We start from the raw sequence: 27,691 nt of genomic DNA, 5'->3' as shown, positions 1-27,691 counted from the left end.
TAATTTTTCTGATTTTTAATGTTAGTCTTAGAAGGGGAGTGCAAGTTTTACGGGCAAAGCACACAGATACCCCAGAAGGGACTCCCTGCTCTGGAACTAGTTATAACCAAGTCCCCTTGGGCACAGCTGCTGTGCAGCAAGTGGGAAGGTCTCTCCTCTCTGTTATACTGAAAACAAATGTATGGCAGAAAAAAATCCAGCTCCAGAGCTTTCCCATAGTTAATTGCCAGGATTATTATCGTATCTAGCTTAGTAAAAGACTTGCAGTTTCCATTCTTCTTTTCCTCTCACCCAGTCCCTTGTATTTTTAAGACCACTTAAGTCACACACGCGCGCAAAACTCCAGCACGAAAAGGCAGCCACATCAAACACAACATCACAAATAAGCAGCCTCCATGTCTTCCAAGCCCTCATTCCTTCTCTGTCTGTGCGCTATAAATTAGTATGCAAATTATGTAAATTAGAAGCACGTGCAGAGGGGAAGCTGTTCTCCCTGGCACTGGCAGCAGGCCCTGTGTAAGCACTGCTGACTTCAGAGCGGTATCGTGACCACGGACGTCTCCGGGTGAAGCACCGCATCTGGCAGAGCGGCTCCCCGAACCAGCGCGGGGGAGGCAGAGGGGATAGCCCAGAGCAGCTCCCCGCAGACGAGCAAGGAGCAAGAGCCATTGCTTTTCCTGCTCAGCCCCACAACATCAGGCAGATATTGTAAGCACCGCACGAGCCCGGCTTGGGACAGTCAGGCTCACGCAGGAAGCTGGAGAGGGACCGCGTCTCCCATCTGGAAGCTCTCCGGGGCATTGGGATGGTGTTCATGCTGCACTTCACAGCAAAGCTACTGCAAAAGCCCTGCACGTGCCCGGCTCTGCGACACTGACGCTTCATCCCGCTCGCCTCAGGTACCCGGCTTGCGCTTGCTCCCACGGGAGAGCATCCCGTCCCCTCGGCAATGACGCCGTTCGCGTGGGGCTCTGCGTGTTGTTCCGGCACCGCTGCCTCTCCCCCGGTCCCAGAGCGGAGCTGTGTAAAACATGCAGACATTTTCATCGCTTAACTTATGGCTGCCCTGAGGGAATGTGCATAAGATTACCCAGTGCTCTCTAAATCAGTCCCAGAACAACCTTTTCCAGCCACTGCCAAACAAAACCTTTTCCAGCAGAGTTCCATTCTTCTTTTCTCTAGAGGAAACCCCTTTTTCAGATCAGATCAGCTGTCACACTCGGGTACTGGCTGGTGGAAACACACACAAATACCTGCAACCTCACTGAAATTAATGGACAAAACTGCCGTTCGAATCAAGGAGAGCCAAACAGAATTTTATGCCCATTTTTCCCAGGGAGGCCAAAAAAGAAAGGAAGGAAAAGATCTGTTGAAGCCCAGCTTTAGGCCACACTGAAGCAAAGCTTGATGGTTCTCATATCCCCTGTGGATGACAGGTAAATCCTACAGAAGCGCGCTGCTGCTCCATCACGATGTAAGAGCTGTACAAGGGTGGAGTCCACGCTGTGGTAAGCCTTCGACCTGCTCCTCCTGTCTCCAAGCTGGCCTGTTATTGTATGCATTGCTGCCAGAGGTGGAAACGTGGTGCTGGTCATAGGCAGAGCCTGGCTTCCCATAGCACCTGCGACGCTAAGGAAAGCGCGGTAGGAGCAACATCTACCAAGCATCATCTCGCAAGCAAATTCTCAAGGGGTGGAGTGTTTTTAGACCTTTATTCTCCTACCAAGATACTTCAGCCACCGATGTCTCAGAGTGGGCTTTATAAGGTGAGGCTATGCTATGTTTCCACTTGGCCCGATGAGGACCAGGGGATGCACTATTCTGCACCCACTTTGCATCCGTTATTACCAGTCCAGAGGACTGCCCAGGATCTCACAGAATGAAGCCTCTTGTGCTTCCCCAGAAGCAACCCCTGTTAGAGACCTGTCTTCTCTGTCCTCCCTCCGATTCTCTCACCCATAACTGCAGCTTCACACCAGGCAAGTGAATCAGAAATGCCAATGCCATGTGAGAAGGGGTATCCCTGCCAGGTAAATGAGTGCTACGGATGGGCAGCATTTTATGGCTCCCTTCAAAGTGATATCTGTTTACACCAGCTAAAGAAGTTGTTCTTTCCACCAGGACAGATAGGTGGATTTTCAGTGAAGCCAACCTAACAGCTCTGCTGCCAGCTCTCAGTCCAGCTGTGCAACCATTTTCAGGTGTCTGGCATGACTGCACATACTGGAGCTTCTCAAGTTTCCCTTGGTATCAGCTGGGATGGATTAACATCTAAGACTCATGAGGATGCCCAGCATGACTGTGCACCAGAGCAAGGCCAAGCCACCACTGTCCATTACATGGGGACAATCCTGAGGATATCTCTAGCCAATGCTGAAGGACCTCAGCAGCTTAGGAGACTAGCTCCATCTGAAGAGGTATGACATTGCCATCTGTGTGAGGAGACACACTGGAGTCAGGGCTCTGAGATAAGAAGCTGTCCCTACACAGCCAGTTGTTGGATCTGCTACACATTGATATTTCTATACAAATAGGCTTGGAAGCTGCTCACATCAGCATTTAGCTGGAGGAAATCCCAGCCGTGAACCCACCAGGATCAGGGGAATCAAAGTGTTACTAATAAAGAGCCATTTCTCACCCTTCCAAATCCACACTCCAAACAGTAGGATGCAGGAGGGAGGATTTCTCATAAGCCGAACCGCTCCAGCAGGAAATGGCACATTTAGCACTTCTTTCATGACTTTCTTTTCACCACATTTCCTTCATGCCCCCTCCCAAGCTCTGCTGATGGCAACAGCAGCACACTGTCTCTGTAAGCAGATCCCTTCATCCTTAAAAGCAGCACCACGCACTTCTGCCAAAGCAACCTGGACGCAGGGTGTCTCCAACTTAGCTCTACAAATCACAGTGGCACCGGATTAAGCCTTTAGCTGTGTTATTTCTTGAGGTTTACTCATCTCAAATGTTGACAGTAAGGATCAGCTTTAAGTAACAAACCAGAAAACCAATTCCCTTCCATATATTCAATAAAATCCTGTTGCTTCTTTCAGAAGGAAACCTGCTGCACCACGTTATTATACAAGCACAAGAGGAAATCACTCTTTGGATTTGGAAAGTCAATATTAATGGCCTCAGACTGCAATAGAGGGCATGTTCATTTTGCAACTGAGTTACTTTCCCTGATACGCTCTTGATTCTATTTTCCTGGCAAATAGTGTTTGCTAATAGATTGCAATAACTTTGAGTTTACATTATGACTCACAGAAGATTATTCTGGGCAGTAATGACATTCCCAAAGTGGAGGGTCTCTCCAGTGAAGTAGCTGGCATATGGAAGCAATTCAGTATTTACAGATCCAGATGAAACCTACATATTACTGATGAAGAAACCATATTTTGACAAGATAATAGGCAGCAGTGCAAGCCGACAGACATATTTCTTAAAGGGACGAAAATATGAAGCTCCTAACATGTGACTAGAAGTCAGGCTTCACCCAGAGCTTATTGAAGCCAATAGATTGAGTCCTCCGGGCTTTAGCAGGGTTGAAGATCAAGTCTTCACCCTTCCTTGCAACAGGAACATGTTCTGGGTCAGCTCGCTCCATCCCAGAACACTTTATCCTACAATAATATTCTAACCTCCTGCTTATTATATGCTGAAATCTGTTTATTTCCTCTAATATCTAACTCTCCCTCAGTATCTCATTTTGAAACCCCCAGGGCAGCTGAAGTGGGAATTTTAATTTTATTGCTCTGTTAGTCAAACATTTTTTCTTCTTTTTTTTTTTTTTAAACACTGTTTACACAAAGCAACCTTCCTCCCTGATCCCCTCTGGTTTGTCTTTTGCTTCTCAGGCATTTCCTAGCTGCTGTGCTTGGGCTCCACCTTGTCATGTAAATCCAATTTAATTTGCACAGTTCTGCTTGACTGGGGCTGTTTTCTAATAAATTCAAGCTCCATGAAAAATTCTAACCAGGTGATACAGAGGCAGCAGCTCCTAATGCAGTATGTGGTAAGGATCTTCAAAACACACCGTAAGAGGAGGCAGGTGGCTTTCAGGGCCAGTTGGCCTTTTACTTCTAATATTGACTTTTAATTACCAACAGCTAAAGCTTGTTTTTCTTTATGATCCATTGCTGCCTCAAAATCCATTTTGTCCTGGGGTTATTGACACAGTTGGAAAACTTACTATGTTTACTTTTTTTGAGAAAACAGTTTATTTTTCATGCATTAATTTCAAACCAAGACTATGGCCATATTCATATTGCAAGCTCTAATTCTGCTCTTCACTAGGTTTTGGAATTCTTCATCCCTATCCTTAGTAGAGTTGTCTTCAGACACCTCTAGTGCAGAGACAACAGCGTGCAGGAAATGAGGATGAAGGATAGGTTATTTACTGATTTTACTACTTCTGCTTCTCAGTGGGTGGTATTTTGTGAATACTCAACAGACTAAAGGGCAAAAATCACCTTTGCAAAAGGTTGAGTCTGTAAGCCCCAGTACAACACCCTGGGTTAGCACCAAGCAGGGTCTGAACTGGGTGGTAATAGGGATAAGTGAGCCCAGCCTAACACGGGCCAGGAAATTGGAGTCAAAAAATCCCCTTCTGCTATAAGCCGAGCCTGGGAGGCTTCAGAGCAATGCCACGAACAGAAAAAGGCCCTTCGCTCCGTGCCTCACATTTCAGCGCAGGCTCATGCCTCCCCACAAAACCCACGTTCGGCTGCGGGCTCAGCCCCGAGTGCAGGTTGGGCAACGCACGCAGCTTACAACCACCGAGCAACTGCTCCTCCACCTCGCCTCTGAACTGGGCTTGATCCCCCGTGAAACACCTCCAAAAATAGCAGCGTTACAGACCTCGGGTGCAAGAGGCCAGCTTGAGGTTTAGATGGCATTTATAATCCACTCTCCTGTGCAAAAAACCCCAAAGAGCCCCAGCCTTTGTTCCACTTGGTCAATAAACCCCCAAAATATTCCTCTAACAGCTTTGCAAATAAATGCAGGGCACCATGACAGTTCAGGTGATTTATTGGTACTCTAACATTATGAGGATGATAGAAAGCATTGCAATAGTTAAATACCACGGTCATGGCCATTATAAACATTTTTTTAAAGGGGTTTATTACAGAGCTGTAAAAGTAAGCTTTAGGCTAGAAGTTGGCATGCGAGTTCCCTCTACCTTTGAAGTATTTATTGACATTAAAAATTTGGGAGAGGGGAAAAAAAAAATCAATTTGGAAACTATGGTTTCATCAGACTTTGATTAGCAAGTGTAAAAAAGCAAGCAGATAAAGGGGGGAAGGAAGAGAGGGAATGGTACCGTCAAGATGAACAACATCCAGCAAATCATTTGCCAGGGAGACCTTTTCAGTTCACCTTTTTCCGTCCATAAGTGACTCACAAAGCAGTGGTTACTACAAAGTTTCTCCGTCTTTCAAAATATTTGCCCAGCCATTTCCATGCAGTTATTGGTGTGTAATTTACAGCTTTTCACAGCAGGGAACACAGGTCGCCCTGGGGTACAGCACGCCATTGAGTGCTGCTGGGAAAGCTGCAGCGCTCTGCCTGGCTCCCTGCTTTCACCGGAGGAGGAGGAGGGATGTGTGTCCCAGCAGCTCAGCCCTGCCAGGTTACACATTGGCAAGAGCAAGGGCTAAATCCCACCTGGCCTGATTCTCCGGCTGCAAGTCTGGTCCAGGCAGGAGGGGGCTGCTTTTCCATTCCCACAAGCACTTGCCAAACGCGGGCACCTCTCGGATTTCAAACCCAGAAGGGACCCTTCCTATGCGAGAGAGGCCATTCCACCTTTTGGTTCAATACCTTTGGTTAAATGTCACCACAGCATCGCTCCTGTTCCTCAGTTACTCAAGGCACCTGCGCAGCATCGCTGTACCACCAGCAGTGCACGCTGGAGCATCTCTGGGAAGACTCATGCTCAGTGTTGCCTTTAAAGCTGGTTATAGAAAAGGACTTCAGAGAAAACACTTGGGAACGGGTTGACCACCCAGGAGGACAGTAAGGGAACATTAACTCTTCCGTTAGAGCGACCCAGGTTTGCACTCTGAGCACGTGGCAGTTCGGCATCCCGTTTTGATGGCTTGTGTGGCACCCACCTGCACTTGGTGCATCACTGAGCACAGGATCCACCAAGCCCAGTTCAGAGAGACAAGATGCTTTCTTCATTAATTGTCTCACTCCTCCAGGACAAACCCCACGGTGAAACTGCCTCAGATGGGAGAAACAATCTGGAAAATCAGCTTGGAACTCCTCAAACCAAACCAGCAAGGTTTGGTGAAGATGAACCACGCCTTGTGCAGGCAGCACAGGAGAGGAGGCACCCTGATTTACACCAGCTGGCAGCCTGGACTTACACCCTGGGAAGCTGATGCTATTTTTGCCTGCCCTTTTTGCAGCCACGTTCACCACCGAAATCCTCCCACATGCTGAATTACAGGCGGGATGGATGAGTCCAGCTCAGAGCAGATGTTTATCTAATTTGCTTCCACATGTTTTTAAATATTTCACATGTAGGAAAACGATAAAAGCAAGAAGATTAAACATGGATGTCCAAAGTCTAATTAACATCCCCACTGGTAAGCTGGGTGTGTTTTATCTTTAAAACAGAGCGACACCAGCTTCCTTTGTAACATGCATGAGTCCCGGGAGGAAGCGATCAGAAATAACATATTGATGTTGTTAAGAAGCATTTATTATTACTATTACTGTTATGAAGCTTGGGTGAATCAACTCAGTAAGACCAACACAACGTCTGAGAACCAGTTAAACTCTATTTTAAGGTCTTGAATAAGACTTTGATGGGACTGAGTATAAAAACCTACATATGGGTGAGATGCAATTAAGGAACTTTGACAAGGGCATTTGATCAACCCAAAAAATCCATACATCAAACTGTCATCATCAGCAAATGTGCATGCCTCAGACTTTCCAGTTCAGCAAGGTTATAGAACATTAGGGGTTTTATATATTTAAAAGTACGAGTTAAAATATAATTATAATATAAAAGTGTTATAAAATAAAACGCTTATGTTTTATAAGCTTGCCACACTGGAAAATTTGAGGCACAATAATCTTCTCTATAGCGGTCTCCGTATTACGGTTCCAAGTTCCTCACACCTTGTAATATAATTAAGCGTCCTCCTGAATGCTTTGTCGCACTTCGATTTTTGCAGACTATCGTCAGAAACGGCTGATCAGGCTCTGTTCTCTCCAACCATCCCAACACTTGGTGGCTTGGAAATAGATTGCTCCAAGAGCAAGTATGAGAAGTGAGCCCTAGGGGTAGCTTTGGCTCTATAAACTAACGGCATACAGAGAAAGAGAGAAGGGACAAAAATATTTTCTTCCCAGATGCAAATGTGTAGGCAGGTGCCAAAGGCTTCTAACTACATGACTTTATTTGGCCTGGTGACAAAATAAACCCCTGTGTAGGAAGATACAGTAGTTCTAAGCAATAGGTTAGGGGGTTCAGTTTAAAGCAAGGCCTAAATAAGTTCTTTATCAGAGGGAACAGCATTAATATATATATATATTCTTTAATAAAACCTTGGCCCTGAGGTCATGAGTCCGAACTGTTTTCTTTTTCTTATGTTCTAACAGTGCTTTCAGATGTTCATATCCTGCAGCTGCAGTTCCCATGCAAGCATGGTCCACGCTGCCAATCCTGTGGCAGAGGGATATTCGCACCTCATGGCCACTTGTGGCAAATTGGCTATTCTTTGGCTCAAAGGTGTGCACATCTGGGCTGAAGAGGTTAGTGAAGTAAAAACAAATGCACCTCCTGATATTTACAGGAAATTCGAGACATGGTAGAGATTCTTTGGTTGAGTGATTGATTGACGGATTGCAAGAGGTGTCCATGTCAAAACCTCTCCAGTTATGAGCCTAGCACTTGAGTAAGGGAGCGTAGAGGATGATTGGAGTATGGATTAGATCATTCTGCACCATAAGGACACCCCATCGTCCCTATTTGTTGTTGTCTGTCTTCCAGGCTGGGTGGGCTGGATTATCCAAGCAGAGCACAGCTTCCTCTCGGGACTCATGGTCTATAGTCATGATGAAATCAAGTCTTGAATTCTCAGGGGCTGTATGGGCCATGATGTTGACCTGGGAACCAAGGGGTGAAGTGGAGAAAAGGACAGAAAGGTCCTGCTGTCCTGTCCAGATAAGGAAGAGACTAAATGGGTCTGACTGTGGGGGCAGGGAACATGTCCCAGTTCTGGCTCCCAGCTAAACCCCTGTATGTGTGTTGACTCCATGCCATTCCTCCATAGTTTGGTTTTCTTTGTAAGGAGATCCAGGAAGGTGGTCAAATAAGAGCTACAAGAGGTTCCATTGTGCCTCAACTTCTGGATGATGTTCTGTGCTGTGCATTGGCTGTATCCCTTCTTGATTCAGCCCCAACTGATCCCGAGACAGGAGGCACTACAAGGGTAAGGACAATCCCTGTTGCATGTCTTGGGATACCTCAAAGAGGGTGGACACAATGCTGCTAACCCAGCTGCAGGCAGTTGGGCAAAACTGGGTGTACCATAACAACTTAGGATGGCTAAAAATAATCTGCAGTGTATCCAGGACTGACTCTCAGGTGTTAGGGAGGGCCATAAGGAATGATATTCAGATTTTGGAAGACTGAGTGGAACGTTCCAGTTCTTCCCAAAATATACAGTGGAAATATTTGGGCTCAGAGAGAATGACTTATAGCCAGGGCAGCAAGAGAAACAGCAGTGAGTCCTAGTGCTGGCAGTGCTAGAGAAGTTGAGCTGACTCAGAAAGCAAATTATCTTTCATGCTGCCGATCGTAATGTCCTCGCCTGGCCTTTGTTAATGCATTTCACTAGTGTACTGAAAGCCAAATCCCCAGCTATGGGTCAAGCCAAAGAGAATAGGCTTGAACGTGGGGTGACTGGCAACAGAAAAATTTCTCCAGACACTTACCGTGGGCCAGAGGTGAGCTGATCGGTGATTATTATTGCAGGCTGGGAGGTGTGGTGTGCTTGGCAGCTGCTGTTTCCATCTGCTTGCATGGGCTAGATGGGGGAAACCAAAGAGGCAAATTCATCCAGGCCACTGTCTCCAGCCACCCATGGGCCTGTCGAGGATGATTGTCTTCTGAATAGCTAAACCTCCAGGTGGCACAGTCTTTCCTGTTTCTTTGTCCCTTTGCACAAGAGGTCACCATTTACTGATGAAGAATTTCTCACAAGGACATTGCAGCACCAAGAATCACAGGACAGAACTGTTTCTTTTCCCTTGTCTGTTTATTCTGCTCCACCCAAACCATCATATGGAGTTTCTTAGTGTTTTCTTCAAAAACTTGAACAAAAGACAGTGAACTGCTTCCAGGCTTGACTGTAGTTGACTACACACCTCTGCTGAGTCTAGGTACCTTTCAGGTGCCACCATAAAACAATTAGCCACTAATAATAAAACTTTTACTCCAGTTAAACTAACAGATTGCAATTGGCATCCAATCAAGGTGCCACCAACCTCCTGGGCCCATCAGAGCACTGAGGAAGACAAAGTCCCTCCTCAGATCAACATCAAAACATATAAGACCAGTGGCATGAGACTACACAAGTTACTCTTTCAATTTGTGGGAATTCAATCCAAGGCATCAACCGGAAGACCAGGTGCTCTTTTCCTCTTGGCCTTTGTCATACCTAAGTATGGGTTAGCAAGGGGAATTTCAGGCAACTTATTACCAAGAGGGCACTGTGTTTTGGGGCATGTCCCACGGTATCACCCTTCTCATCTGATCAGGCAGTCAGCTGAAGCAGGACCAGAGCTGAGGCCATGAGTCCAAATTCCCTTCCCACAGCAACCAGTCATAAAAAGAAAAAGTCAGCATGTGTCCAGGGAGCACACCCAAGTCCCACTGTGTGGGCATCACCACGGGCTTACTCCTAAGTGATGTGGTGGTGATGCCATTTATGAAGTGAGCACTGGCTTTTCCCCACCCTCACTGTTCAATTTTACTATTTTTGATCATCAAGCAGGAAAGCATAAATAAAATCTGCTTTAAGTCATGGTCATTTTTCAAGCAGGAAGTGACACTGGTCGACACCCAGCCATTAATTTGACATGGGGTAGTAAAATAATTTGATTCTGCTAGCAGAATTTTATAGGAATTAGCCAGCCTTAAGATTTACAGACAACAGGTTGCTTTCACTGTACAGGCTGGTATAAAAAAAAAAAAAAAGGAGCATCGTCATTACTTATTGTAAAGGGATTTTTTGACTATGGAAACAGAGTCACATAGGAAACCTTTGCTTTTATGTAACCCCCACCCAGTTTTACTCTAATTTTAAAAAGAATGGCACAGAGGTATTTTAGGAGAAGCAGATGTAAGAGGCATAGAGAAATGGATGGGGTTTTAGTGGTGTGCGAACTTTGCTCACAAAGAAAGAACAAGCACATGTGCTACAGGCAAAGAGATGGTGGCCATAGTTCAAGTCGCAAAGGGTTTGTTGTCTCTAGTTATCCGATGAAACTGAGGTGGTCATGGAGGTCTTTGGGCTTCAGCCAGGCCAGGGAGACGGAAGGACTGAACAGGCTGTAGCCGGCTTGTCACAGCCACATGCCCTAATCCAGCCTCACTCTTGGCACAACCAAAGGCCAGTGAAGGATTCTCATGGACTCAGGCTCTGAATTGCATCCTCCCGGTCCCATTCTGCAAAGCTTAACTAACACACACGATATCACTTCAGCCAAGCAAACTGTTTACATGCGTTAGGACCCTCTCCCCAAGCACAAGGCTGCAGCTCGCGCTCTAAATCGTAGGCGTATTAGAATAACAAATGCCGTTGTGTGCGAGAAGGGGGAGCGTGCGCGGGGGGAACTCTGCCAAGTAGTAATCGTGTACATTTTTCCTTGCAGCAGGCTCCAGCCCCAGATGGCAGCGGAGCAGAGCTGCACTATCCCCCACCCTCCCGCCAGCCACCGCGGTGAAGTTTTCCCTCCAGCTGGGGGGAAAATGGAGGGCGGGCAGAAGCGTGTGGAGATCCTTATCATGCTGCAGTCAATAACACCACATCAGCCAGCATGCCTGGTGTATTATACCACCCTCTTGAGATGAGCCAACTGACCCAAGCCTGTGCTCACAGCCTCCGACAGCTCCCTCGATGGCGTCACCCCACGCAGGGGCCAGCTCCTTATGCCACTGCCTTGCTCCTTCATGACATGGGGTAGTAAAATAATTTGATTCTTCTATTAACCTCTGTTGAATAGAAGGTTGAACCTTCTATTCAACCTCTGTCTTGCTCAAACACTCAGCCTTCACACTCATTTTCCCAGCGATATTTAAGATGCTGCAGGGAGGGCAGGGAGATCTTCCCAGAACCTCCAGACAGGAGCAAAACCTGGATGCTTGCGCAACAGGTCTGACCGAGAGGTGACCAAAGTACTAATGACCAGCAGATGAAGGGTGATGCTAGAGTAAGAGTCCCTGGGAAGGTAGGAGCAGCTAGAAAAGGACAGCAGATCCCACAACAGCCATCCTTCCTCCTTCAGGTCAGGCCCCACTGCCAGATGCACCCAGCTGTGAGCCACCTTCAGCACAAGCAGCACCACAACCAATGCATCCATACTTGATCACTACAGCGCCTGAACTAATAAGGTGAGAGAGGATGCTTATTATTATGGGCATAGCTGTGCATTAACAGGCTCAGGTGGCTTCTGGCTTACATCCCATCACCTTGGAGCAAGGTGGAGCTGGTCCTGATCTGCAGACAGAGCCGAAAGCCTATTGCTGTTCTTGTGTCTGCATTGCCTCTGCGACGCCTCACGGCCTCAGCTGAAATTCCTGCACGAACCAACCCACAGCGAGAGGGCCTCTGCACCAAGGAGATTTATACACGCAACAGCAGGAGATTTTGGGGGAGCAGATGTAGAAAGAGGGGATCATGCAAGGTCACACTGGAAATATATGTCAAAAGTAAGAACTTAGCCCAGTTGAACTAAATTCTCGCTCAATGGCAAAACCACAAGACCAACCTTTTTCTCTAAAGGGTTTTTCCATGCCCTGACAAGCCTGGTGAGGAACTTAATGACATCTGCATGCTCTTGCCTGAGCAAGGACCTCATGATTTGGCTGGATGCCATGAAAAAAGATGTCCAAAAGTTATGAAAATAAAGGTATTTATCTTCATTGTTAGAAACAGAGACTGAGCCTTTTATTTCTCTCTTGGAGGATTAAGCTCACAGATTTACAAAGAACTGGTTGATTACCAAAATAAATACACCGCCATGCCAATTTATAGGACACAAATGTAGGAAACCCATCCAACCAAATCAGGCAAAGTGTAATTCATGTGAGAGCCCTCAGCATGTGCAAAGGGCACAGTGCATGTGGAACAAAGTACACAGGGAAAACATGCTAGAAACCTCTATCTGCGGGAACAATTCCCAACGCAGCATACAATGGAGCTATAAAATAAATGGCTTGGCTCTCCACTGGAAGCAAAGCCCAACTGTTCTCAATGAGAAGGAGGATCATGTATCTTTATAATGAGAATTCAGTCATTTTTAAATGTTGGCTTTGCTCATATCACCACCAAATCTGTCTGCAGAGCTGACAGGCTGCAGACTTCATTTGGATTTCTAACTGTGATTATATATGGCAGTGATGGATACCACAGGGTTTTCAGGGGCTTAGGGTTTAGGGCTGGCTTTTGTTTTTCAGTTGTTTGGGGCTTGGGATTGAGGGGGCTGTTGGGGTATTTTTAGTGTCACTGTCCAATGAGGCTTAAAGAGCTCTTTCCTCATTTTAATAGTTCTGATAATGCACAGAGATGAAAGCAAACCCCAAACAAGTTCTTCTTTATGTTGGCAAAGCTGCCCCTTCTGCGATGAAACCCAAGAGCAGTTTCTGCTTTCAGTGCTCAGTGAGATGGAGCAGAACATGTTTACTGAGGCTGAACATACCATTGCCCTCAGAGGTGTAAGCACCACCCTTTGCAGCAAAGTGATCCTCAGAGCACTAAAACATCTGCTTGCTCAGTAAAAAACCAACCCCACAACCACATTAACGTTTAGGAGTGTGGCACATTCAGGAGCTAAGGGAACCTTCCTCTGTTGTTTCTTACAAGGCAGAATCATTTTCTATAGCCAATAGCACATGCAGAAGTGATGCATTTCACAATCAGATCAGCTCCTTTCAGAGCCCAACCTGAAGAAACAGTTGTCCATTTAAAAGTGAGGTAGCCTTCATGCAAGGCTTAAACCCACATTTGGAAGCTGGTCTTTCACAGTCCTGCCATCCACCTCAGGTTACAAGGCTTACAGACAGGCGTAGCACTTGCATTATGGTGGGATGCAAAGTAAGAGACTCTCTAGCAGTGCAGTGATGTCCAAGGCATTGCAGGAGATGGGCACAGGTAGGGTATTTGTAAATTTAAAAACTCAATTTCTCCAAATCTTTGCTCCTACTATTAAGACTAGACTAAAGAGCAGGTTGCCCAATTACTGCTGGGGAAAGCAAGTAAATGCTATGATGCCTAGGGACGCCAGCCTGGTCTCCCATGGGAAAACCACATGGCCTAATCTCAACTTCTACAAGGCTGTTCTCCACATATCCTGGGGAGAACATCCCTACATTTGTGACATGAGACATTTGGAAAGCAGAACCCATGTATTAGCCTGATTTGGGGCACTGTTAGGCAGAGTAGAGTGGGCATGTGTGCAAGAGGGGGTTGACCTGACACTGCATCAGAGACAAGTTGAACGCATCAAAATAGGTGAACTGGTGACGGGCATCGATTTCACAGCGTGTTCTTTGCAAGTGGACACAAAGCGGCTCATAGAACCGGTTCAGATCAGTTGCCAAGAACAAATGTGCTCAGCTGAGTTGGGCTGGGTCTCAGCAGAGAAGATCTCTCCCAGACTTCACAGCACCACACAGTCCAAGGTGTGCCAGCTCTGCACAGGAGCTGGATAACACCCTGGGCTCCAGATGACCATGACCTTCACAGCAGCAGTACCTGGCCAGGTGGTGTAAAAGCAGCTCAGGAACATCTAGACCTCACCACAGTCCTCACAGTGATGGGAGCATACCAAGATGCTGTTTGTTCTTCACACAGGGGTGGAAGGCCAGGTGCAAAGCTTCTGGGATTCCCATCCCTGCAGTGAATATCATCCTGCCACTACACTGATAGAAAATTTAAAGGCAATAAGGATAACTCCACACTCCAAAACAGACTAAAGCACAATGTTCAGCAGCAGCACCGTTGCAGCACAGCTGTATCGCTCCAGGTACCCCAGCTCAGTGCTGCTATGGCATAGACCAGCTGCAAGTGTTTTATAAAGGAAAGTGCTCAAAGCCAAGCAGGCGCTCTATCTCTCCTCAGCAGCATGCCAACCCCTTCAACCCCACGCTCCTTCCCCAGCTTCAGCCATCTGTGCACAGCCCTCGAGGCCAAAATGAGAGGAGCCTTCGCAATTGCAGCTTTTGGAGCAGACCAAAGTTTCTGTATGTTGTGAGCTGTGAAATATATGAACTCCCAGGCTTTACATGAGCCTCACTCAACTGCACAATATCACATGGCTTTCAGATTTGTCTGCCCTGTCCACCTCTCCCATGTGTTTCTGATAATGGCTTACATATGGAGGGGTTTCTCTTGTTTGCCCTTAGAATGGACCTGCTGTTGTTCCCCCTTCTTAGATGAGGCTATGGACGTACACATCATTTTTATTGGTGTATTTTATAGCCCCTATTTCTTTACAGCACAAACCACCGGTCTCCCCAGCCTTTCCTTTCAGTCCGCTGTTTGCCATTGCCTCTCTGTTAGGTCTCTTCATTCCCCATCTTTCTCAGTCAAAACAGGGGCCCCTAATTAAGAGAATGCCTTATAAATCTCTCCACATCCAAATAAGATCCAGAGCCTGGCTGGGGAGACAGATCTGGAGACAGTGGGTAAGTCTGGCATTCCTCATGTTGCATACAGGCTTTCTTCAGCATCACTCTGCTTGGCACATGAGCTTGGGTCCCAGCACCGGCAGTGTGCTCTGGGAGACCCAAGCTCACGTGCCCACTGCTTATAGCAAGCAGCTAGGAGACGGATGGGCTGGAGACCACCCACTTGGACCACAAACCTTGGTTATGCAGTGCAAAGATGCAAAATGGGATGCTGACCATGCAGGAGAGGCAGATACCTCATCTAGGGCTTCCTTGCAGGACCCAATGCTGCACACTGGTAGGAGAGGTAGGTAGCAATCTGTCCCCCAAAAAGCTGGAGGATTCAGTGCTCCCTCAGAGACGTGGCCAGCAGACCCTTGAGTCAGGAGGTGAGCTGCATTCAGAGATTCTCCTTCCTCTGCCAGGGCACATCCTACCCTCAAAACCCCCAGAAGCAACCCAAAAGCCAAGATGGAGGTTCCTGCTACAAGCCCTGCCTGGATACAGCTTTGTGCCCAGTTTCACACTGACTGGGTAAGGCTGCTCCCGGCTCAGCACACCCATCCCATGCCTATCCCATCACCCAAGCTGCCATGGAAGCACTGAAGAGGCTTGCTGTGGTTTAGGGCTCCTGGGTTGCTCTCTGCTCTTTCCACTGATGCACACAGGGAACAGAGGTCTTAACCCAGGCAGGATCACCCTGAGACAGCAGCCTGTGACTTACGCATTGAATAGCCCAAATTATGTGTCTAAAGCAGAGGGCCCGAGTATGACCCTCAAAACTCACAGTAACTCCAAGCACCTCACTGAAAACCTGCTCCTTGTGGAAGAGCGATGCTGGAGGGACTATAAGTCATAAAGCACAAAGGATAACAGTGGCCCAAGACAGAAAACCCACCCTACTAAATCATCACCTTACTTTTGTCCGAGCTTGCCCGCAGCCCTGACTTTTGATCAATACTGTGCCTGCCCAGGGACTTAAGCTCAGCCTCCAGTGGTGTCTCTGCATTGCACTCGCACACAATAATTTCCTCGGTGTACACATCGCTGGAAACACAGCCGGTGCCAGAATTCCCCGATACCAAATCCCTCCTTGGGCCAGTGCCCAGTGCTCTAAAAAGGCCGTCAACATCTGGAAGCAGTGATACTGCACATCTGTGAGACCCTCAAAATTACAGGATGGAGAGAGAACTACCTACAGGATTACTTATGTTGATAATTAAATCCCATGTAAGAGGGCACTCGATGTACTCACCTTCCCTAAGACCATAATGCTTGAACTATCACATGACCCGTACACGATGCTGCTGCTGTAAACAACCCTTGGGGTAGAAATAGATGGAAATTTTGCTTGTACTTGTAACAGAAGTGCAGCTGGCGAGGCTAAGCAGGTAGGATAAATCTAAAGAAAACATCTCTAATTATCAAGGGACTGATTTTGAGTCTTTTATTCATGCGGAGTAGTAACAAAGCAGATCCTTGCACTGATTATCAGCATGACTCAAGGGTATTAGATACAGGCTTTAACCACAACCAGGACCTCTAGGACCAAATCAGGGTCAGATAGAGCTTCTCCAGGTTTCCCACAAACTTGGGAAACCCATTTAGCCCCTCAGACTTTACAAGAAATGGCTTTTCTACCATACTTAGCAAACTACCTTCATGCTTCTAACATACTGGTTTTCTGGATGCCTGCTATGGAAGAGCACAGAAGAATAGCTTGTGGTTTTAGTTGGGTTGGAAACTTTCTTTATTCATCATTCTGGCATAATTTATACCACAACATACAAGATACCTTGCTCCAAACCATGTGACACTATATCTTGAATGCATTTTCTTAAAGTCATTTAGGTTTTTACTACTAATGAAGTCCTGATTTCCTGGCAGTGGGGTCAGATTTAGAAGAATGAAAGAAAGGGCAAGAGGGACTGTAAGCCCTCTCTGCTATTGCCCCATAAGAGCTGCATCAGCATCTCCCAGCCCATGCCATGACAGAGGGGGTCTGCTCAACACCGCACCCCATGGTGCAGCTTCAGCCTGGCCTGGCCCAGTTCTTGCAGATGCTCATACACACACACAGCTTCACATGCACGAGGAACCCCACTGAAACCAGTGACATTCATCTGACATCTGATGCTAACAGCTGCACTGAAGTTTCAGGGATTGGTGACAGGAGTTTTATCAAGTCAATCAAAAGTCAGAGGTATCGGAGTCAAGGAGAATTTAAGGGATCGACTTCAGCTGCTGTATTTGTGTACTAATGCCTCCTGCTTGGCTCAAGGACTCTGAAAATTCAAAGAGGCATTACTTAATTTATGTATATTTTTCTATTCTATTTACATTCTTTATGCACCACTTGATAGCCAAGATCAGGGATTTCTGTCACCCCAGCTACCCCGGGAGCTTGGAGAAACGTTTCCCCATGGTGATTCTGAACCAGGAAAGACATCTAGACCAACAAAACACTGTTGATACAGGGTATAAAGTAGCAGAAGCCACCTGTACTCACTACAGGAGCCATCCTGCTGGACGGGATATACGCACTACAGACAGATAACAATTTGCACAAAGAACAACATTTGCAACCGTAACACGAAATGCAAGGTACTGAGGCTTTCCGACACTTGTCTCTTTGATCCGAGACCTAGGTTCATTCCACTTATTTTCTAAGTCATCACAGATAAATACTCTTGTGCATTTCCAGTGACCCCAATCAAAAGCTTTTCCAAAATCAGAAGCTCACAGGACCGCGGTGCAGTAGCTTTCAGGAGTACATTTTGGAGAGGGTGGGGCAGATTTTTCTCTTTTGCTAGTGAATAAACCCATTATGTGGACACCCAGTATTGAAATGATGAGATATCTGGGTTCAAAACAAGGTTTTTGTTTTGCTGTAAATCCTATTTATGTCTTAGGGTACCGTTAGCTTTTATTTCATTGATAATTCTGTGATTGCAGTTGAAACCTTGCAACTTAATGAGCTGATGTTATTACTCATACTGTGTGGCCATCTGGAACCAGTTTGGTCAGAGAGCCCAAAGCACCAAAAGCCACCTGTAATGCATTAAGCCTCAGCCCAGTACCAGCTCCGTGGATTTGAAAAGCCAGGCCTGCATAAATACTAACCTGTGAGAATGTAATTGGAGCAGTGATATTTAACAACTTACAGTTTGCCAGAAATGCTCATTCTCAGGGGAATGTATGCAGAGGCTTAAAGTTTAAAGCCAAGCGGTTTTTAGTTTCAACATTGTGAATCAAGAAAAATCATTGCATATGGATGTCATTGGACTGTCCAAACCGCTAGGTCTATCCAAACAGGCCAATCTATGCCAGGGCTTTTCAAAACCAAGGCTCCCTCCTAGCACCTGAGCCTCACATTGCATATGTTGCTTATTACTGAGGTACCATCTTGAGACATCGCTCTAAAGAGACTGAAGAAATAAGGGATAAACGCTTCATAATGCTTTACAGCCACAAAGAACATGCAACTGCATAATCACAAACAACAACAACAAAATCACTATGGAGTTCTCATGTATACAGCAGATAACACCCAACAATTTGAAAAAACACAAAAGAGCACCTAAATATCCCAGCAAAACATTCTACTGAATATTATGATCAGATATGAGTTGCCTCTGGGCCAAAAAAAAAAAAAAAAAAAGCAGCGGATCAACTGCATTACCTGGAAGTCCCTGCTGTGTCCTGAGCAGACCCATCCTTGGTGGCCATCTGGCTGGGAGAGGGCATGAGCTGGAGTTGCTGGTGCCTCTGGCACTGGTGCACCAAAAGAGTGGGTTGTGTTGGCAGAGACATAAATTAGCATGGTTGCTCTCTGCTCGTTAGCCCATCACTGATTTACACCAGCTGGGGGTGTGAGTGACTACTCAGGTTTCAGAGATTTGGGTAAAATACAATTCAGGTAAAATACAATTCAAGTAAAATACTTTTTTTTCTTTTGATTTTTCAAAATCCTTTTGGAATTTCAATGGTAAAAAATATATTGGGAATTCCTTAAATGTTTCCTAAAGCCCCTGGTTCATTTAAAGACGCACAAAGCTCTGATGGAGTGCAAATCTAAAGAAACAGAGGTGACTTAGCCCTTGCAAAGGTTTTAATTTCTTTTTTCCTCCTGTTTGTCCTGCGCAAGGGAACTTTACAGAGCAAATGTAAATGGTTGTCTTTCTTCTCACACACACTTTCTTCTTCTACAAAACTAACGCTGGGCAGAGAACTCAACCAAATCTCTGTATTGTTCCTCTTCATTCAACTACAGATATTTCCTAGTGTAACCACCCCCAATCACAAGCCCCCAGAAACGCTCTCCTGAAAGCAGGATGTGATAACTGCATCTCTTAATAACAAGAGAAGGAGCCCTCATCTACCTGGACTGCCTCGCCCCCAAGACTTGGCTCCTTCTTTGCACTGTGTCGGCGCGTGACATGAACTTTACGGAAAGAGGTTTTGCAAAGGGCAGCTCAGAGCACGGCTGGTCTGCCTCAGCCCTGGTTTGGTTTAGCAATCAGGAGTGCGCTTTGTCAAGGAGGGCAGCAGTTTCTCACACTTGCAGCAAGTGTCCAGTTCTTACCAGGGAGCAATTAGGATGACAGAAACACAACGGGATAAGGAAAGTGTCTCAACTGCGTAGTCCATTTTCCAGCAGCGTGACGGCATCTGCAAAGGCTAAAATGAGGTTTTTTCCTCAATGAGAAGCAAGTGTCAGTGAAGACCTCGCAGTGGACTCATGCAAAATACTTCTCTGAGGACTGCAGACTGCAGCAGTGCAAATGCTGGAGCATGTGGAGGCAGGAAACCAAAGCCATAAAGAAGCATATTCTGTGTTCACCAATAGTTATGACACGGTCCAGAGGGTCAGCCAGAATGGAGAATTTTCTTTTAAGTGAATAATTATTTTTTTTTAATCTGTAAGAATTGTTGCATTGGGGAAATAAAAGGTACCACTTGCTTTTCCCAGGCTGTACTTGTGTAATGCATGGACACCTCTTCAGAAACACTCCATAGATGAGTGGATAATGGCTTCATTGGAAGAAGGGAGAAGACTAAATGCTCTTATTTTTGATGGCCTCCCTCATACCCATATGATGGAGTCATATTCCATTGACCTCCAAGACCTCCCCAGACCTGTTAGACTTAGAGGTGGGTAAAATTTACTGAGTCCAAACTTTCTCCTCAATGAAGCCTGCTTCAACAAGAGGCTGCTTTTTCAAAAGTGTTTAGTCCTACTGACTTCCACCTGAAGCTTTCTGAAATCAAGAATGGAACTCCAAAGTTATCCAGAAAATCTCATTTATGAAGTCTCCTTTATCTAAGGTATTTGGAAATAATTTCTAGTGTGGAACTGAAATGGTTGACTTTTTCTGTACAAGCAGTTACCATTTCTTCGTGATCTCCCAGTGGCACGATGACTAATGCATCCCACATCTGAACAGGGTGGGAGTAGAGCACGATGTGGCAGAAAACATGTGTGTTGCAACAGACAAGGCCCACGGGAATCCTCTTCTCTCTCCAGTAAATACAGGCCTGTTTGAAGACACAACTGGATGCATGAACATTTTGTCTTAGAGGAGAGCCTCAAATGTATCACGAGGTCCATGTAAGCACATAAACATGGTATTTGTGTGAAAATCACATTTTGTTCAGCATCATGTGCGTCTTACCCACTCAAGATACATTGTAAGGGCTCAGCATGGCCAGCATCATCCAAAGCTCAACTAGCACCTCCATCTGTCTTGCCTGGAATTAGTTTGTGTTTTATTTATTATTTTTTAATGCATTTTGGTGACAGGAATGAATCCGTTTTAGATGAAGGCTGGAAGTACCTTTTTTTTCCCCCGCGTAATCCTGAAGTGCTTTGAAATTCGCAGAGAGTCATAAAAAAAGAGGGGCCAAGGAGAATTTTTTCTGATCTGGTTTTGATATAAGTGATGCAATGCAATATAAAAGAGTGTCTACAGAAAGCCCACGATAACAGCGAAAACGTGAAGAGGTTTGATTTTAAACCCCAAAGTGTGGTGGATATATTAACCAGGAGCTGGAGAGAGGTCACGCATTCCTCACACGTAGACGCTTTCCAATCCTATCCCTGCCTGGAAAACACCCCAATTTTTTCCTGCCCCCTTCCCCATGGCCAGGTAGGGGCTGCAGCGGAGGCGGCACTGCCGGGGGCCATGCCCATGGAGAAGAAGGTTGTCCCCTGGCCATGTCGACCAAAGCCTCTGAGACTTCACCGCAGAACACAGGGAAGAAAAACAAATCCCAAAAGAAAGGCTGAATTTCCATAGGGACGTGCGGAAGGTGGATCTGGCAGCTGCTTGATTTTCATGTATTTTCTTTGTTCTGTGACAGAATATATTACGATACAAATCTTTCTGGCTCACAGACATAAAGCCTTTTTTGTGGGACAGTAGATACTTATTTCTTCATGATCCTTCAGACTCCTTTTTTTTTTTTTCCAAATTTCAGCAGATTTTTCAATATTTTGTGGTGGAGTTTTGAGTAATTTGGAGCATAAAACTGTCTGAGGAATTTTTTCTTTGTAATAGTTCTTCGTGGGTTGACTTTCTGCAAACATACTTTAGTGAGAGCTCCATCAAAAATGCTAGTGTCTCTTGTGAAGAGACTTCACTTGTGTGAAGATTAGGATGGGAGGACAAAAACCCACAAAAATTTTGAAGGTTTCACAAAAGCATTTAGAATATTTACTGAAAATTCCCCAGTATTTACTGGGATATTTTTTTTTAATCAGTGTTCTACCTTTTCCCTGAAATGTATTTGTGGTTTGGACTGTGATAGAAATCTCTCTTGCCAAAATTTTATTAGTCTGAGCATTCATAACTCCATTTACATGGAGGCAACAGGAAGAAATACCATACCATCCCCAACGATTGCTGCATGCTGTTGGAAACCTTGGGCTTCCACCCTACCTTTGAACCTCCAGAGAAGTGCTACTTCTTCCCTACTTTTTATTTCAATTCATTTTCTTCCTCTGAAGCTTTTCATTTTTTCTCGATACCTTATCTGAGATGGGCATCCCACCCATGCCTATATGCCATTTCCCCGACCATGGCAGCACCCTCCCAACCTCCTCTATTGCTATTCCACCTGTGTTTCTTTGATATATAAGATCTCTGAGGCTGGGATGGAAAGATTTTTATTCCAAACTTCTTTCACACTTAATCAGCCTCAGGAAAAAATAAAAAATACTTTAAAAAAAAGCAGGATTCTTGGGAAGCTCAGTTTGGAAAACATCAGTCATGACACCTTGAAAGCCTTCCTCTCGCTGATAAATCTGACGGTGAACAGTGCCACCAGCTCGCTGCTGGTGACAGCTCCTGTTCCGCGCGGGCTCCGCAGGGACAGAGCTCATTTCCGCGGTCTCTGAGCAGGTACCTGGCTTCCTTCAGAACAGGGACACCCAAGCACAACCTACAGCAGATGTGCTCCCACTGCAGCCAGGAGCCACCCTTAGAAGAGGATCCAAGCGAAGGTGCTGTTTGCTTTGCCATGCTATCTCACATAACGGGCTTGGATTTGCTCTAGGAATAACAAAAATGCCTTGCTACTTTGTTTGCATTTTATTCATTCACAGCTAGGATTTCCAAGAGCTCAGAAGTGTGGGCACACAGACGCTGCTCTGCAGTCAGCCCAGCGTTTGGCTGTCAGAATAAAATTCAACCTACACTCAATGCCTACAAGGAAAGAAAAATAAGGAAACCCATATAGATTAACTGGCTCATTCAGTGTCCCTCAAGTTTTCATTCACAGCTTTTGCTGCCAGCGTTGCACCGTTACAAATTGAATGGTTCAAAGCTTTGTTTCTCCAGGGGCTTTTTCCTTCATATAAAATACACGTTATTGCAATGCATCCCCATGGCACCGTGCCAGCTAAGATCAGCCATCTGCGCACACCAGAGCAAGAAACTCACTTGTGCTCAGCCAAAAAAAAAAGGGGAAAAAAGTTCACTCATGGACCACACAGTGTTACGGAGAGGTACAAGGGCCGTATCTGTCCTGGACGCTGGCACAGGGTCACCTCCAAACCTCAGCAGCACTGGGGCCATCTGCCTTAGCTCGAATCTGTCCTACACCTTTCTGCGCCGTCCCCCAGCTGTCCCAAAAGCCAAAGCAAACCCCCACTCCACACGAGTGCCTCTTCCAGTGGCAAAACCAAATTTCTCTACAGAGAGACCAAACCTGGCTCAACTTTTCCCAGCAGCCGCCTGCTCCTGTTACCCGATTTGCACCTTGCTCCCTTCCCTCGTGTAGTGCATTAAAACCTAGAAAACAAAACCACCATGATTTTATAAACAATGTGGGGAAAGAAAAAAACAAAACCAGAGCAGAGAGCTCATATGACACATCCCATGCATGGCTTGCCCAATCATTTTTGCAACACGTTACATCTTTAGACGCTAAATCTGCTTGTGCAGACCAGCACTGGGGAGAAATCCCTTATTCAGGACAGACCGGGGGGTGAGTAGGGGAGGGACTTCCACCCTCCTTCAGTGAGCACGTAAAATACTTGATTACTGATATAAAGCAATAGGAAATTACATCCCCGCTGTAACAAAATACAAGCACCATGTTGCAGACCCATGAGCATTTACCCTGCTCCTGCTCTGGGCTTACTGCTGCTACGCACTGTCGTTCATCTACCGGCAGCCTCCGCTCCCGCTTGAAAAAAATAGTGTAACATTTAAAAAAAAAATAGCACGCCACATACACAAACACATGTTTCTCTGTAAATATTTGGAGAACACATGAATCCTCAAGAGGACGGGGCAAAGTGGTGAGTGCATCAGCAGCCGCTCTCGCTGCTTTCCAAACCCCAAACACTAACAGTTACGGTCTTTCTCCATCTCTCTCTCGTAAGGAGCGTTTCTTCTTGTGGTGGCCCCGGTGCATCCCGTTGCCGTGGCGCAGGGATGCCTGACACTATGCGCCTGACACGTTGCAGTCTGCTTGACACTTCATGGGACCTGTAAACGGCAGGTGGGCAAGATGCAGCCCCAGGTCAGTCGGTTGGGGATGAGAGGCTCCATCCGGGCAAACGCAACGCGACAAAACAAAAAGGCTCCTTTTCAAGGCTTGCAGCTGGTCATGGAAAGGCCGGAGCGCTGGAGCCCTCTCTAACCTTGGGGCTGCCGGGGTCTTCTGCGGGCGGCGGATGGGAGGGGAGCGGGCGTCCGGCGCAGCCCGCCTCCGTCTCCATGGAAGTGCTTATCAAGTGGAAGGAAGTTATAATAAAATTTACTGCGGTTCCACAAAGTACCACTGTTTGTGTGTTATTAATCACTTACACGGGTCCCCGTCAGAGGAAATGGCAGCCCTGACAGTGATTTATACGCTATTTAGATAACCTGAGGAGAGCACATTACGAGCTCCGCGCCCGGGCTGTCATCCGCCGAGGGGTCCCCCCTCCTCCGAACACCCGGGGGTCCCCTCGGACCCTCCCTTTCACCTTCAAAGCCACCGCGCGCCTTATCAGGGCCACCGCCAAAGCAGGCGCTTTCCAAACGCATCCAAACGCAGCAGCTTTTCCCATCGCTGGAAGATCAAACAGTCCCTCCTGCCTGCAAACAAAAAGTCTGGCTGGAAAACAAAGTGGCCGTCCCCCGCCTCGAGCCCCGAGGGACAGCAAGTGCAGGCGGACAGCACTGCTGCTGCTCCGACCCGGCGCTGAGCCCTTGCAGGGCAGTGCCCGGCGTGGGTCCCGTCCCCTGGCCACCCCAGCACGGGAAAATCCCGTCAGGATGTTCACTTTGCAGCAGAAAAATGGTTAATGAAGGGACGTTAGTGTTCTTTCCGAGAGACGCGTTTGCATAACTTATGTTTTAGAAAAAAAACTTTTTATTTTAAAATACGGCTCCGGCGAGCCTGGGGTGCAATATCCTCGGGCAACAAAAGGCGTCTGGGTTGCAAGTGTTTCTGCAGCACTGCCCTGGGCTCCAGCAGAGCCCACAGCCCCTGAGCGCTATGCGATGCGGGGGAGGCTGATGCCGAAGGGTCCAGAGAAGGGAGCCTGCTCTGTTTACTTGCACCGAGACCCAGGCTAACCACCTTCCAGCACTCCTTTTCTCCTCCCGATCATTCCTCCAGCAAAGCTTTTCCCACTCATCATCCTTCACCCCACATTTGGGGTGTTCTGGCTGCTGCTCCATCCTGCAGGATGAGATCTTGCTCTGTGGTCCGTTCTTGGATGCACAAGAAAGGACTCACGGGACTCAGCCCTGCCTGGTCTGAGCTGTGGGCTGGATGTGTCTCGCTCTTTCTTCAAGAAGCTCCAAAACTTCTGTTTCTCCCCGCTGCCCCCGCTTTCTCATTTCGGTAACTTCAGAGCAGCAGGAAGGCCCGATTTCATTTGCTCAGTCTGAACCGAAACATTCCTCTGCACAGAAAAGCCCTCAAATCTCTTTTTCCATCCTAATTTTTTTTTTTCCCCTGTGATGTGGAAGTTTATATATCCTTGAAAAATCCATGTCCCTGTTTCTGAGGGAGCCTAGAGGAAACGGTTCAGGGGGATATGGCAGCAGCACGGCTCGGCTCTCTTTCGGTAGAAGGGTTGTTTTCCTTGCCCCTAATCTCTTCTGCATATCGCATTTCCTCTCTGTTTCATAAATGAACAAATTTACTGTAATCATTAGAGTTTCACTTCAAAATTAAAGGCAGGCTAATACAAAACTATGCACATATTAACTTAGACTTTGCTTTTGTTAAATCAGATGTTTCTTAATCAAAACCATACTTTTTGCAAGGTCTGGTGATTTTAGGCACCTTTTAAAAAAAAAAGGACTTAACCTTCCATTAAATATTAACCTTTCTCCATCATAAACAACTCAGCTCTAGATCAATGGTGCTGACATTTGCTTTCGCAAATGCAAGTGTTTGTTTCTGTCTTTTTGTAAACAGAGGTAATGTCTTCGTGGCCTTTTCATTTTAGCTGACATTGAGAAACACACAGTATAAAGACACGACCCAGAAAGCTCTGGCTGCAGAGCTGGCTCTTTTGGAGAGGCTGAGTGTCCCACGCTAAGGGTGGCTCTGAGGTTCAGCAGAGCTCCATGGATTAGAGTCCTTGAAATCCAGAAACTTTCTTAGAAGTTCATTTGGAACCCCAGATCGGACATTTTGGCCTCTGCAGCTTTCCAGCTGGTGACGCAGAAACGTTGCCACGTGCTGCAGGTTTCAGCCAAGCCCCAGGTCGGCTCAGGACTCAGGACCATATATTTGGTGGGGCAGATGCCCTCACTTCTGCCTAGATGACATAAACCAACATTGCCAAGAAGCAACAGAGGCTGGAGGCAAGTACTGGAGAGGAAAAGGCCATCCTGACTTGCAAGTATGCTGTGCCCGGCAAGGGACTGCTCGCTGTGTGCAGTGCGGGTCCCCCTCCTTCCCATGTTCCACCTTTCAGTGTCATTAGAATCACAGAATCACAGAATGGTGGGGGCTGGAAGGGACCTCTGAAGATCTCTGGTCCAACCCCCCTGCCAAGGCAGGACCACCCAGGGCAGGTTGCACAGGAACGCGTCCAGTCAGGTTTGGAAGGTCTCCGGAGAAGGAGACTCCACAGCCTCTCTGGGCAGCCTGCTCCAGTGCTCCGTCACTCTCACAGTGAAGACGTTTTCCCTCATGTTGAGGTGGAACTTCCTGTGCTGCAGTTTGTGCCCATCGCCCCTCGTCCTACCACTGGGCACTACTGAGAAGAGACTGGCTCCGTCCTCCTGACAGCCACCCTGCAGATATTGATAGACATTGATAAGGTCCCCTCTCAGCCTTCTCTTCTCCAGACTAAACAGCCCCAGGTCTCAGCCTTTCCTCATATGAGAGGTGTTCCAGTACCTTTTTAGGGGACTCATCATTAGGATGACTTGGATACCATTGGAGACTTTAAAAGATATTAGATGCCTGTGTACATCTGAAATGACCCCTTATTTTCCCTGGATTTGCAGTTTACATTAGTCTTCCCATGTATTAGGTCCTGCTGAAAACCTCAGTCGCTTCTGCACCTTTTGGAGACGCAATACCTTTCTAAAAAGTATGACCCCATGCAGAGGTGAGTGCAGGTCCCCTCGAACCCAGCTAGCAGGACTTGTATTTCAGCTTGGCAACACATCAGAAAGCCTTGCCCCAAAGTGGTGGCCTCCATGGCATCAGTGCTATTTTGTTCTCCTACTCTGGTAGCACTGAGGGTCCTCAAACAGGAGAACTCCCCCCTTGTGTTCGGTATTGCACACCCGGGTCTGAAAGCACAGATTTCTTCCTAGCTCCGTGCAGCACAAGTGCTGTGTTTGCTGGAGATCCTTTTGCCCTAGTCAGGTCACAGGAAAGAGAAGACAAACACTACAGGTGAAACGTGTCCTCAAGCAGCTCAGGTCTGGGAGCAATAGGGTCAACATGGAAATATGGGAAGATGCCGGCACTAAGTGAGGGGTTCCCTTCCCATTCCCCCAAACCCTATCACAAATGCTGTGTGCATTTCATCACTCTTGAATTTAGGGTTTGCACCTGAGGCTGTCAATACCAGTCCCACTTCTTCCCACTTTTCCCCACTATCCCATGCTGGAACTCTGAGCTGCTGCCTGAAGCAAGCATTAAAATTGCCAGAGAAAGGATTTAACAGCCTAGCAGACCATACCCAGCCGTGGCACCCCCGTCTCTGCTTCAACCACAAGCTTCCATGCTGGCCACAGGGCTAAAAATAAATTAGTGCTATTTAAATCAGAAAACAAGATGTACTTTTTTGCTCATCTTGCAGGTTTG

This window comes from Phaethon aethereus (assembly GCF_964289735.1).
Source record: "Phaethon aethereus genome assembly, chromosome: 8".
NCBI lineage: Eukaryota > Metazoa > Chordata > Aves > Phaethontiformes > Phaethontidae > Phaethon > Phaethon aethereus.
Note: the sequence above shows the minus strand (reverse complement) of the source record.